This window comes from Anomalospiza imberbis, chromosome 5 (genome assembly GCF_031753505.1).
Source record: "Anomalospiza imberbis isolate Cuckoo-Finch-1a 21T00152 chromosome 5, ASM3175350v1, whole genome shotgun sequence".
Taxonomy (NCBI): Eukaryota; Metazoa; Chordata; class Aves; order Passeriformes; family Viduidae; genus Anomalospiza; species Anomalospiza imberbis.
This window is the reverse complement of record NC_089685.1, coordinates 3,400,225-3,413,440: the sequence shown is the minus strand read 5'-3', so window position 1 is coordinate 3,413,440 and position 13,216 is coordinate 3,400,225. Positions and strand designations below refer to the sequence as shown.

General features: G+C 44.7%; 1 long non-coding RNA gene across 4 annotated transcripts in view; it reads right to left on the bottom strand.

The window, feature by feature from the left end:
* Positions 1 to 331: 331 nt before the first annotated feature.
* LOC137473603 (uncharacterized) overlaps positions 332 to 13,216 on the bottom strand; it is a 125,320-nt gene continuing 112,435 nt past the window's right edge. For all 4 annotated transcript variants that reach the window (XR_010998888.1, XR_010998890.1, XR_010998891.1 and 1 more), the window contains one exon: positions 332 to 13,134. This is a non-coding gene — a long non-coding RNA (uncharacterized lncRNA). The remainder of the gene's footprint in view (positions 13,135 to 13,216) is intronic.

The window sequence follows — 13,216 nt, the reverse complement described above, 5'->3', positions numbered from 1 at the left end:
CCCAATTCTGGAGTCTTGCTCCTTTAAACAGATGTGGGAGGGAGAGAGGGAGGGAGGGTTGGTAAATCCTTGGACAGTTTTTCATCTTGCCTCGACTGGGCTGGGCTTTGGGCTCAGTCTGTTGTCTGGTCCCCTGTCACAGCTGCTGTTGTAATGATTCATCCATCTGGTTTTCTGGGAAAAGAAAATGAGCTAGGGAAATGTTTTTTGGTTTTTTTTTTTTTTTTTTTTTTTTTTCCTGGCTGTATCTTTCCTGAAACAGTTACAACTTTGCACCCACTGGAGCTGGCGGGGGGAGAAGGAGTCTTACGCATTGCTTTTCGCTGGCTGGAGCAGAGATAGAAGTGCTGAAAATCCCATTCCTCAAAGTCAGACCGTGACAGTTTTGTCCTGAACTGCGTTTCCAAGGAGCAAAAAGGATCCAGTAAAACCCAGCCGAAGATCCAGGCTGGATTCAGTGGGTGCACTGGAGAAAACCTCGTGCTGATCACTCCAGGGACACCTGCTCCTTCTGCTGGCTCCTCACCTGCCTGAGCTCTCCAGAAATGCTGTGGGACAAGCTGCAGGGAGGCAGCTTGGACACAAATCCACGTGGTAAACACGGACACCGAAGGTCTTCTCATTGGATTGAAGTAGTTACTCTCATGAGTGCTGTCATTTATCATAAATCAGATAAAATATTGGGGAGGAAAAATCCAAGGAGTTCACACTGGGCAATGTTCAGTCTCAAAGTGCAACAGGAAGCCACACTGGACTTTTTCCTTGTTGGTCTGCACAGCAAGGATGAGACAATGTACCCACCCAACTGGGAACACCAAGGCAACCTACTTCTTGCTTAAGGAAAGTGGCACTGTAAAGTCTCTTTTTCAGCAGCCCTTAAAAACACTCTTAAAAACCAGCCAGCTCCAGAGATCTCCTCCTTCTCCTCACTCCAGGAATGTTATCTTCCTTGGTCCAAGTTGGTTAGAGGTTACACTGAGGAAGCAGCAGCCTGCCTGGGAACAATCACTCCTCCATTCAGACACATGTTAATGAATTTCCATCAAAGGGGTCAGGTATCAAAGTTCTTTTCTATGCTGCTGGAGCAAGCCTTCCTGTGACAAATTCCTGCCCTTATTCTGGCTCTGTATCTGTTACAAGTGACTCCTGTGAGAACCAGATCCTCCTCGAACCTACCAGCACAGGAACTACCCTCCTCGCTGGTCCAGCATCCTTCCTCTCCCGACCCCCCTCCCTTTATTTTTTTAGGTCTCCTTCTCCTCACCAGCCTTTCCTCGCGCTTGCCCGTTCCATGATTTCATCCGAGGTGGGTGGTGAGCTCGCTCTCCCCCACGCAGCCTCTTCCCAGCGGCTCCCGGGATCCCTGCCAGCTCCTCTCCACCCACGGCCTCTCCCGACGAGCCCAACCGCGGCTCCCGCTGCTGCCCGCGCCAAGGCAGCATCTCACATCTGCTGGGCTGGCTCGGCCAGGGCCAGGGGAGCCAAGGAGCACCTCATCCATCCCCCTGCACCAGTGCCTCCCAGGGGTTGGCACCTCCACCCCTGCGTCCCACGGGATTCCCGGCTTCCCGCCCAGGACATGGTGATGGGTCACTGAAGTGACTCCTGAAGGCTCGAAAGCTGCAAAGCCCAATTTGATTTCAGAAAGCAGCTTTGCAGGTTGAAAACCAACTAAAAACTCTTTTTTTAACCCTTTTTTCCTGAGTTGCTCCCACACATAAAACCTCTGCGTGGATTTAAGCATTTCCAGCCTGGCTAAGCATTCTCAGCTCCTGCTCCTGGAGGAGCACCAGGCAGTGAAGTCAACTGGTCCCGTGGCTTCAGAGATTGTGGAGCTGAAGACGGCAAAGCAGATTTTAATCAGATTAGGATTTGTTAAACCAAAGTGTTAAAATTGAAAACAAGAGCACAGGACAGCTTCTCAAACCTCTCGGGTTATTTCCTCTGCTCTTCTGCCATGATTTTTTAAAATTAATCTTTTCACTATTCCTCCCAATGCCATTTCTGTGAGTCCATAAAACCATTTTCTCCTTGTCAGAGAATTCCGACGGCGGTGATTTATAGGCTTTGCTTGGAACGCAGCACGCAAGTACTTCACTTTTTCATTCGCCCTTTCTAAACGTTTTTAACGATCTGCTTCCTCAGATCTGTTTACATTTGGGACATTAAAAGCTAAGCAACAACTCCATTATGAGAAAGAACACCATAAAAATTCCACCATTGCCAGGAAACATCTCAATACAGTGACAAACGCAGCCACGCTCTCGTCCTGCTGCTCATCTGTGGGAAGACTGGTTTATAAATTATTCATGAGCGCCTTAAAATTTCCAGGCTAATCTCAACTAAAAAGTGGGGGTTTTTACACCATTGTTTTGCTCCGAAGTTCTCCAACTGGAATTTTGATTTGCATAGAGAAATCTTGAAAATTTACTTGCACTGAATTTCTCTTTCCTTCAAGTTGTGATTTCAGTTCTCACACTGGAAACATAGTGGAGAGTCTTTACGTGACAACTTATTTGGAAGCCTGGAAATCCATGATAAATCCCATGAATTTCCTGAGAAATTTAGGTTGTCCTAGAGGTGATTTTTGAGCAGGTTCGGATTTATAAGGATTTTGGCACCTTTAAGCAGGCAATCCCATCACCCCATGGCATTTTTAGTAATGATGAACTATATGGGGAACTATCAAGCCATTCTCTTCCCAGTCTATTTCACAGTAAGGATGGGCAAGACTGAAGATTAAATCATGGCAAAATCTAACCGAGAAAATCACTTTGTGGTCCTCTGGAGGCTCTTAACAGACCAGCTCACTCACCTGCGCTCATGGATTTTACAGTTTTCAGTCTGTTCTGGGATTTAATCCACACGGTGGCATTGGAGTATCTTCCACGTAAAATCATCATTTATAAATAAATCCTGCTGGGTTTTTATGCAGTAATGTTACAGAAGAACAGAGAGTCACGATATTTGAAGCAATGAAGTTAAAAGAGTTGCCTTACATTCCTCTTGATGTCCACGCTCTGCCACGTGTTGCTTGGAAAACTGTTGTCACAGCTGGCTCCTCCACACAGCGCTTTGATGCCCCTTCCCCAGCCACTTCATCCCAGGCTGTGCTGCTCCAAATGAGGGTCAGTGTCTGGCTTTCCAGGCTGGAATCCAGCCTGAGTTATGTAGGGCTTGACATACTGATTGCTTTGGGAAAGTAGAGACCAAAAAAACTTTCCTCTGCAGCAGTATGTGAATAATTCTTCCCTGTGAGGGTGGGGAGGCCCTGGAACAGGGTGCCCAGAGAAGCTGTGGCTGCTCCTGGATCCCTGGAAGTGTCCCAGGCCAGGCTGGACAGGGCTTGGAGCAACCTGAGATAGTGGAAGGTGTTCTTGCCTATGGCAGGGGGATGGAACTGGATGGTCTTTAAGGTCCCTTCCAACCCAAACCAATCTTTGACTTTCACTAGTACCAAAATACTTCTACTCAAATCTTTGTGATCCCAAGGCTCACCTTTCCTTTTTTTTTTTTTTAATTTTTTTTTTTTTGCCAAGGGGGCTTAAAAAAACTTGTTTGACACAGAGAAAATGGTTTTATTGACTTGCCCTCAGGACAGATCATCTGCTTCCACGGCAGGTTCTCCGGAGAAGAATCTTCTAGGGGAGACAGACATGATGTTGAGAAGGGAGCACAGACAGAAACTGCACATAAAGGGACTTAAAATACCAAGCAATCCAGGCAGCAGAGCAGGCAGCCACACATCTCTCCATGGACTGTCCTTGGAAAGTTGCTGGAAATCCAGTAGAGTGAGAATGACATCAGGAAAAACATATTTTGCCTCCTATTTCAAGGAGCTGAGTGGGAATATCTTCTGACCCAGGGTCTGTAACCACTACACTGACCAGTACCCACTGAACATCCTCTTGCTCAACAGCAGAGGTGGGAGCACGCAGCTGGTCCAGCTTTTCTGCTTGAAGCCCCAAAGTCCTGGATGTTTCCAGAGGAGATGCACCTGCAGCACCTGGAGAAGAGAACCCAGCACTTTGAAGCACCATTGTCAGAAACCAGGACAGCAGAGCTGTCTTAGTGATACCTGAAAAGTGACCACCTCTCGTTGCAGGCAGCTTAACCCAGGTTGCTTCACTGGAGTTTGCTTCACTGCCCTCACTGGATCTGATTCACCAGATAGTTAGAAATTCTAACACTATTTTCATTAGGATTACCCAAACAAGGAAGAATTCTCTCTGCTGGCACCTTTACACCGCTGTGAGCTCTAACAGCCTGTTTAACAGCCCAGCAAAGCTCTGCCAACACAAGCCTCTGCTGTTTCATACTTAGCAAAGGTCCCAGCAGGACTCGACCAGCCCACAGTAAAAGCCACAATACCCGAATTTATCCTCCTCCTAACTCTGCTGCCCATTCTGCCACTGGAAATGTGTGCTAAGGACACAGCAGATCCCACACAATCTTTGGTTAAGAAGTCCCAAATATTTTTGGTTAAGTTTCAAACTGGCTTGAAGGAATCAGGGAGCATCTTGTATAATATGACAACTTTGTTTCGTTTACTGTTCCACTCTTTCATAAGCACCTTATGCCTGCATGTTTCATCAATTAATGTTGAATATTTCATCAATTATAATGAAAATTATAGTTCTGACCCTCAATTTATTTGCTGTGAAAACAAAGCAATTTTCCACTATCACCCCAAGCCCCTACTCAACAGGATCAGATTATTTTCCCCCCAGATTCCCAATATACAGTGGATTTCACAGGACATCCTTACGTAGATGCCTGACATTTTGAGATTGTGATGCAAGATCACAAAAGTTTCAGACAAATTAATTGCAACAATTGAAATTTCAGCTTGATGTAGTAGAATGAAGTGGTTTCAGGGCTCATTAATAAAAAATGTGTACACTGTCAGACATTTCTGAAATATTTTTGTATTAAAAATTTCCCAACAGACATCATCTTTCTCTCCCTCTCATCCTACCATCCAGCACATTTTATATTAATCCAGAAGGGAGAGGGTTTTCTGGGAGAAGCAGTTGACTTCCAGTGCTGCTTTTGGCTTAGTCCAAGTGTTGATTTCATTTTAACATCATTCCAGAACATTGGCAATGGTACAAACTTCGCTGGCCGTGGAGACAATCCCCCTGCACGTTGCATTTTGTGACTGCTGCAGGGTCTGTCAATGCGAGGATGGAGCAGATTTGCAAACAAACAGTTTAAGTTACTCATTGTGGTACCTGACTGGTGTTTTGAGACTGATGCAGGTTTTGTAGGCACCATTTTGCTCCCAAATCTGTGTGACAGGGAAGACTTGTCTTCCAGTAGCTTCACTTTTTTAAAAGGCCGGGAGCTGAGAGCAAATAGGATAAAGTAAAAAAAAACGAACCAAAACAAAAAAACCCAACTTGTTACATACGCTTCCCTCTTCCTCAGATATATTTTATGCTGAAAAGAGAAATGCTTCTGTTTTCATCAGGAGTTTTTCTTCCTTTTTTCATCCTTTCTTTCCCTGTTGCTGTAAAGAAGATCCACCACGAGCAAGACACAATTCTGTGTGTGGGCACACAGGCACAACACCAACAGTGCTCACGTCTGAAAACACTTTCACGAGATCCAAGCACTTGGCAGCTCCATTTTTCTGACTGTAGGGTTCAAAGAACCTCTTGCCTTTCAACAGAAAGAATTAAAATGTTATTAACCTTCTTCACCTGTTTCTGTACCACTCTGTAACTCATCTGAACCCTAAGATTAGTTTTTGTGTTAACAAGTTTCCTTGAAGTCCAGAAGTTTCGATCCTACAGGCACAGCACAAGCAGCGAAAAGTCCAAACAGATCCATCTGCTCTTTCAAGGACTTCCCACAAATCATTTAAGCAACTGTCTGCATGGGAGCTACTTAGGCAGTGGATGTACATAAAACATGGTGATTACTTTCAAGTCACGCTTCCAGCACCCCTTATTAATTCTGCACAGCTTTTAACCTCCACAAGAACATCTGTCAAACACCCTAAAACATGTAGAGCTCTGCATCGTACTGCAAACCCCCCATGCTGCTAGCCAGTCTGTATTTTCCATATTTGAATAATTTGTTCAATTAATTTAAGGGCTTAGCCTACACAGTACTCGCCACTTCTCAAAGCTGTCTGAAAAGAGACAGAGCACGAGGGTGGATTTTGTGAATGGATGGAAGGAAGAGACTTGAGAGAGGTCAAGAAGTCCCTTTTGGTTTGTGATTATCTTAATTAAAAATAAAGACCACCTCATTCCACCCCCTGCTATGGGCAGGGACACCTCCCACTATCCCAGGTTGCTCCGGGCACCCTGTGCCAGGGCCTCACCAACCTCACAGGGAAAAATTTCCTCCTAATAGCTAATCTAACCCTGCTCTGTGTTCGAAGCCATTCCCCCTTGTCCTGTCACTCCATCTCCTTGCCAAAATTCCTTTTCCAGCTTTCAATATACTTTCAGTATATTTTCATACACATAAAAAATCTTGGAGGGGATAAAAGGAAGGTGGATTTGCTTCCACCAAACAGCCACATCTTAGAAATTCCTCTGAATATACAGAAGTTGCTCCACTTGTTTACAAAAAAAATCTTTTAGTTACTCCATATGGAATAGCAGGAAACGCAGTACATTGCTGAACTCACCAGGACATCCAGGAAAACATCCCCTGCTACAGGGATGCCTTGCTGCAGGTTGGTGTGTGATGCGTTGCTGTAGGTTGGTTGGTGTTATTAACTCCCAAAAAGCTGGATGTAGAATGATCAGCTGACTGAAGGATGATTTTCAGAGATTATCTTCATGGATAATGAGATCCTGCTGGAAATGGGGACAGGACCCACCTTCGACTCTGCCTCCAGCCAGCTGTGTCTCTGAACAACTGACATTTCAGAGGAATTCATATATATTAAACACCCTTGGAGACGTGACTCACGTTGTTTATGGCTTACTCTGTAAGGGGTGTATGAGAGGAGAATGGAAGAAGCTCTCAGGCTGGCAGGGAAAACCTCCATGAGATCTTGCTTTCAGCACATCCAGAGTATGGGAGCTGCAGATTCGAAGGTTTCCTGCTGCTCTTTTATTTCCTCATACCTCACAGACAGATCATTAAGCCAACAGGGTGGGGTTCTTCTCTGAGCCAAAGTCCACACTGGTTATCCTCACTGGTAAAACCATCTCCCTTGATCTTCCCTCTCAGCACAGTAAGGTTTTCCAAAACATTCCAAGGATCATCTTCACACACAGGACCTAAACCAAGATCTTGGGTTATACATTTTTACAATTCTCCACCTTCCAGAGTTTAAACTTGCAGCATTTCTGCAACTCCATTTACTAAAATAACACGCTTCCCTGTTTTCATATCATTAAAGCTTCTCTCCAGAGCCTCTTCTGTAAAAAATTCATGAGGTGCAATTCCCCAATCACTATAACCGATTTCAAATGGTGCTAGAAATTATTATTGACTCTGAACACCAAAAGAAATCAGTCATCCTCTAAAGGGGTTATGGAGATCTGCAAGGATGAAGAGCTACGTGCTGGACAGCATTTCACATTGGAGAATCCCCAAATACTTGATATAATTCTTATTAAAGCACTGGTGAGAAAACAAGAGGTGAAAATTTTCAACATCAACCATTAGGTACACACATTTTTTTAATACAGTGAAACACTTTAAAAAATACAGTCTTGAAAGACTTCTCCAGATTTCAGGGGACTTGGACAATATGACCAACCACCTGTGGTCTAATTCTCAGTTGCTGGCCATTTCCATGAGCATATCCAACCACCAACCTTGCACACTGGCAAGTCTTGTCACACAGAATAAGTAACACATTCTGATCTGCCAAACATGCCACAACAAAAAGCCAAACACGCAGGAGGGATGCAAACAGCATCCAGAACTCCCAGTGCTTCCATGCAGAATTACCCGTCTCAAATTCCATTCTCTGTCTTGTATGATACATGTACAAAGTATTTGCAAGTGTGATGGAGTGGTAAGAAAAACAGATCTAGGTAAGGCTGAAAATGGGTTTTGAGTTAAGAATTTAGAGCACATGTAGCTCCCTCCTTATTCCTCACCATGTTGCATGAACTAGCTGTGGTAGCTTTTACTTGTTGGGGCATTAAGATCAACACCTTCAATTCTGTGTTACAATTCTCTATGTTACTTTTTTGCCTCGTTTCTGTCTCAAAATCTTCTTGGCTTCTGAAGCTGTTGCTCACTACTCACAAATATTATTAACGTGATGACAGCAGAATTTCTGCCTTTGAAATCACTCTTTGCATTGCTCTCCCAGGGGTCACCTGGGTCACAGACCCCTGGAGTCCCACTGAGGGATTTTGTTTGGCGGTGGAGGTTAATTGGAATGGCAGAGCCACACAAGGAAGATCTTGACTTTCTCTTCTTTTCCTCTGAGGCTCCCGAGGGTCCGTTTCCCTGATGAAAGCAGGCATTCTTCCTCCAAGAACACTGATTTCAAATGGTGCTAGACAATGAATAGTTAAATCTAAACCACCATATGAAACCAGCTTCCTGAGGGAGCTTGAGTCTAGCTGGGAGGATATTCCTGTAACAATAAATTGGAAATGCCTAGCCACGTTGGGTTTTTATTTTTCCTGTTAAACAGTTGATGCTTTTTTCTTATTCTTACCCTTGATTTTGGTTTGAGTCACTCAAATGCTCACTTCTGTTTTCTATTACAGTGCTACCAACAGCAAGAGAACTGCTTGCAGCAGTGTCACTCAGTGGAATTTTGTTAGTCAGGCTTGAACAACATGTACAAGGCTTTAGCAAGGAATGAAGGACCTTCATCCTGCTTGTGCTGCTGCTGCCTTCTTAACACACTCTGTCTGCTGAGCTCTGCCCATAGCAAGACTACATCCAGACACACCAGCAAGGGCAGCACTGCTACAGAATTCCCTCTTGTGACAGCAGAACATGTAAGATAGTTACCAAATCACTTCAACAGCAGCAGCACACCAAGACTAGCGTGCGACAGAAGCTGCACATCAGTGCCTAAAGGTTGAATATTCATCCCAAAGGTTGTGTCGAGAGCCTGGAAACCTGCCCATCTGTCAGCTAGTTCTGGCTGAGGTGGGATTTACAAATTAGGGGAAAAGTGTGTCTCCAAACCTAACGTTAAGGACTGAGCTGATGATGGGCTATTCAGACCTGGCACTTAGCACCTGGACCCAGCACAGCTTCTAAGAAGTCTGACAGAGGGTTGTTTCCTGGAAATCTGCTAGTGAAGTGTGTCCTAGACAATTTATTCCCTTTCAAGCAGGTTATTTTTTTCTTTTTTCATAATCTTTCTGCAGCCCCTCATGTCAGCTGGCAGAACAAACGTTAGACCCGAAGCGCATCTGCAGAGCGACGTCGAGCAAGTCTTGAGTGTTTGCACAGCCCTGCTCTCAGTGACGTGTTCTGGGAAGCACTCAGGTCCATCACAGCCCCTCAGAAAGGAACAAATCAACCCAGGCAGTGGCACAGGAGGCACCACAAAGTGTCTGCACGGCAGAGGGAGGCACAAAGACACCGTGTGCCCCATCTGGTGCAGAACAACAGTTTTAAGGAAAACAACCCATCGGAGCAGGCCGGGCCTCCGCAAGCAGGCAGTTCCTGCAGTTACTGGAAGAGCTGTCACCACGCCAGGCCACATCAGCACTGGATTTATTGTGCAGCTTTTCTGTCCAGAAAGTGCCTGTGTGGAGCAGAGCAGGCAGGAAGCAGCAGGACGGAGCTGTGCCCGTGTCCCCGGGCTCTGCCCTGAGCGTGCAGCTGCCTGGGAATCTTCCACACAGGCTCACAAAACACTAATGGGTAAAATAAAGCTGCTTTAAAGTGCAGGCAGAACCAAACTCTTTTTCCTTCAGCCATGCAGAAGTCCAGAATTTTGCCTTGCTGCAGTGTTTTCAAGAAGAGTGAAGTATCTTTATTTTTTCCCTCCTGCAGTTTATTACACCTGGGTGTGCTCCATACCTGCCTCTGGAAGCCCTGTGAAAGCTGATTTTAGTTGACTAGAACCACAGAACCACTGAGGTTGGACAAGACCTCCAAGATTATTGAGTCCGAACTTTGATTTAATACCACCATGCTCACTAAACTGTATCATGAAGTGCCAGGTCCACTTGTTTTTTGAACACTTCCAGGGATGGTGACTCCACCACTGCCCTCAGCCTGTTTCAATGCTTAACCACTCTTTCAGTGAAGAAATTTTTCCTAATGTCCAACCTGAACCTCTGCTGGTGAAACTTGAGGCTGTTTGCCACTGTCCTGTCACTTGGTACCTGGGAGAAGAGGCTGGCTCCCACCTCACCACAACCTCCTTTCAGGTAAATGATGGTCCTCAGGTAAATAAGGTCTTCCCTGAGTCTCCTTTTCAACCCTCAGCCAGTCCTTGTGGAACTGGCATTCCAGACCCTAAACCACCATGCAAGATGAACCCATCTGTTGGGTCCTGAGGACGGGCAAATATTCTCAATCTCCTCTTCAGGGGGCAGAAAACCACATAAAAAAATAATTACACCTGTTCCTCAAGTATCATCACCCGCCGACACGCAGCTCTGTGTTCATTTACCCCAAGGACAACAAACCCAACCAGCTCAGACCAGGAATCCAGCTCCTGAAGAGGGAAATCAAGCCAGTGTGGACAGTTCTCACGAGGGTATCTGTCAGCAGCACAGCTAACGCGCTCCTCTCCAAAAAAATCTTCATGAGAAAAGCCCAAGAAACCTGAGATCCATCTTTTAAACAAAGCAAGCACAGACAATTCACAACTGTCTCCCCTGGACAAGGCTAATTCCTGCTGCAGCATCTTTTCCATGCAGTTGCATCCGTGACATCCACAGATTTGAAGCTGAGGCCCTGAGCTGCCTGGCTCTGCCTTTACCACTAGCCTTAGGATGGCTGCACACCACAGCTTCTCCATGTGGCTATCCAGAGAGCAAATTCTGCCATTTAGTATCATTTGCACTTTTGAAGAAAGCATCTTTCAAAACTTGCAATAACTCTGCATGCTCCTAGAACAGGCTAATGAGAAACACGCTCGCACCAGGGCTGTAAACTGTCATTTCTCAATTGGAAAACCAAATGAACTGCAGATAGAGAGCTATTGTGCTGCTCCAAGATGCCTCCTTCTAATTAGGTGCTGGAAGTTTTAAAACATTTTCAAATCTTGGGGCTGCTCCATCCTTCCAGGATTTAATGATCAAAGAGCTGAGGGCAATTTCCTCGTTGAACTGGGAAGAAGAAGAACAGAGCAGTTAGTGTCTTCACATTTACAAGTAAGAACTTGGGAAACGGGAAAGAACAAACCCAGAATTCAATGACTTAGATAAAAACTGTAGATGGAAGAGCATCTGATTACACTTAGGTTTCTGCAGTTACAAATTAAATGTTCTGTAATTCTCCAGAGAAAATTATGGGAATGACATGTCAGTGACTTCAAGCTCTAATCTTACAAGCTTCATAATTCATGTTTTTATTTGACATTGATGGGATCACTTGAATGATTAAAGTTTTGTCTGCAATTAAAGCACTGCAAGAATGAAGTTTACAAAGGCTTTGTTTTGCTGTTGAGTAATTCTAGTGATTTACAGGTGGTTTAGCTGCATTTAAACACTTACTAGGGAACCCTCTCTCTTCTAGTGATGAAGTGCAGAATTCCCGCACGTGGAATGACATGAGAACTGTCTGTGACTCCAAGTGTCAACTGTGGGCACTTAATCCCATTCATCAGGGATAATCAGACAGAGCTGCACTGGGTGCGACTTGGCAAGACTTCCATGGTGGACTAATGATTCTGTACAGGAAATTCATTAAAAATTAACTCCTACTGCTTCCTTTCCATGCCCTGCCATAACAGGAGCCGTGTAAATGGGTTTTGTTAGGGCTGCACTCACGACAGCTTTACGATCCATCTGAAAGGCAGAGGCAGCCTGGAATCTGCAGACAATGGCCCGTGAGAACATCACATCTGACAAGCTGCTCAACTTACTGTAACTTTTTAAATACTTTTTTTTTTTTTTTAATAACAAAATGTGGAGCTGAGGGAAGATGACAGAGTGACAAGTCTGCAGAAAGGCTCTGTCTGTACCATGGGAAGGGACTGTGTGAACTTCCTACTTAATGTCTGGCCATGGATCTCATTTATGAGCTGCTGCAGACACACCACGGCATGATGGAGACAGAGGAGCCACTGAGAAACTATGTGTCAACTGAAAAACCAATTAATACTAACTGCAGTGAGAAAGAACTGTCTACCCAGACAGAAACTGGGGTTGTGAAAGTCAGTTACAGATGTCTTTAAGGGATTTTTTTTTTTTTGTCATTTTCAACTTGAACTTGAGCCACAGCTATTGGGGAAAAGCCGCTTCATCTTTTCTTTTTCTGCACCATCAATCCCCCAGCTTTTTCACCACCAGCTTAATGAATTCCAACTATCAAGAAAGCTCATCCGCTCTGTAATTTGTCTTTTTTTGTTCCCTTCACTAAGCAAGCGGGAAAAATGTTTTTAATTTGCAATGCTGAATAAATACCTACTGTGTTTGCCAAGACTTTATTGACATTCATGGCTGTCCACAAAGCTGACTGACTTCTCACAGAGATGGTTTATCTCCTCAAGTAAAAAAAATAAACCTGCCCTAACAAGATGTTAATCTTCCTTAATAAAATAAATGAAAAGCAGCAGTTCAATAAATAAACCCGTGGCTAGTGAAAGCCCTTCATTCAGGATATGGTCCCAGAGCAGATTTTTGTTGACAGCAAGATCACATAGCACTGGGACACCCTCCAGTGCTCACTGCTGCCTCTGATGCTGCATTTCTTGTCACCTTCAGCAGTACCAACACGGCTGCCTGTGGGCCATGAAATTCATTCAGATGATTCTAATACAAAGGAAGAAAACAAAGTGTTTCTATTCTTGACCGAGTTATTTTCAGTCATCTGGTTTTCCACACGGTCAGGGAAGAGGTGGCACTGCATTGCTGCTGAGCTGGAAATGAATGGCTGAGAGGGGGCAGAAACTGATTCAGCTGGCACTAGCAGAAGACATGAACTGTGGAATTACACTTTGGATAGCATCAAATCCCATCTCTCTTGCTCAGCTGGTCATGAGGAGATGAGATGAGTTTCAGCCTGCATGGAAACACAGCTCTTGAACTTTCACAAGAAAATCAATACATTGAACTCTGAAGTTCTTACTGAAGTTTTACTGGAT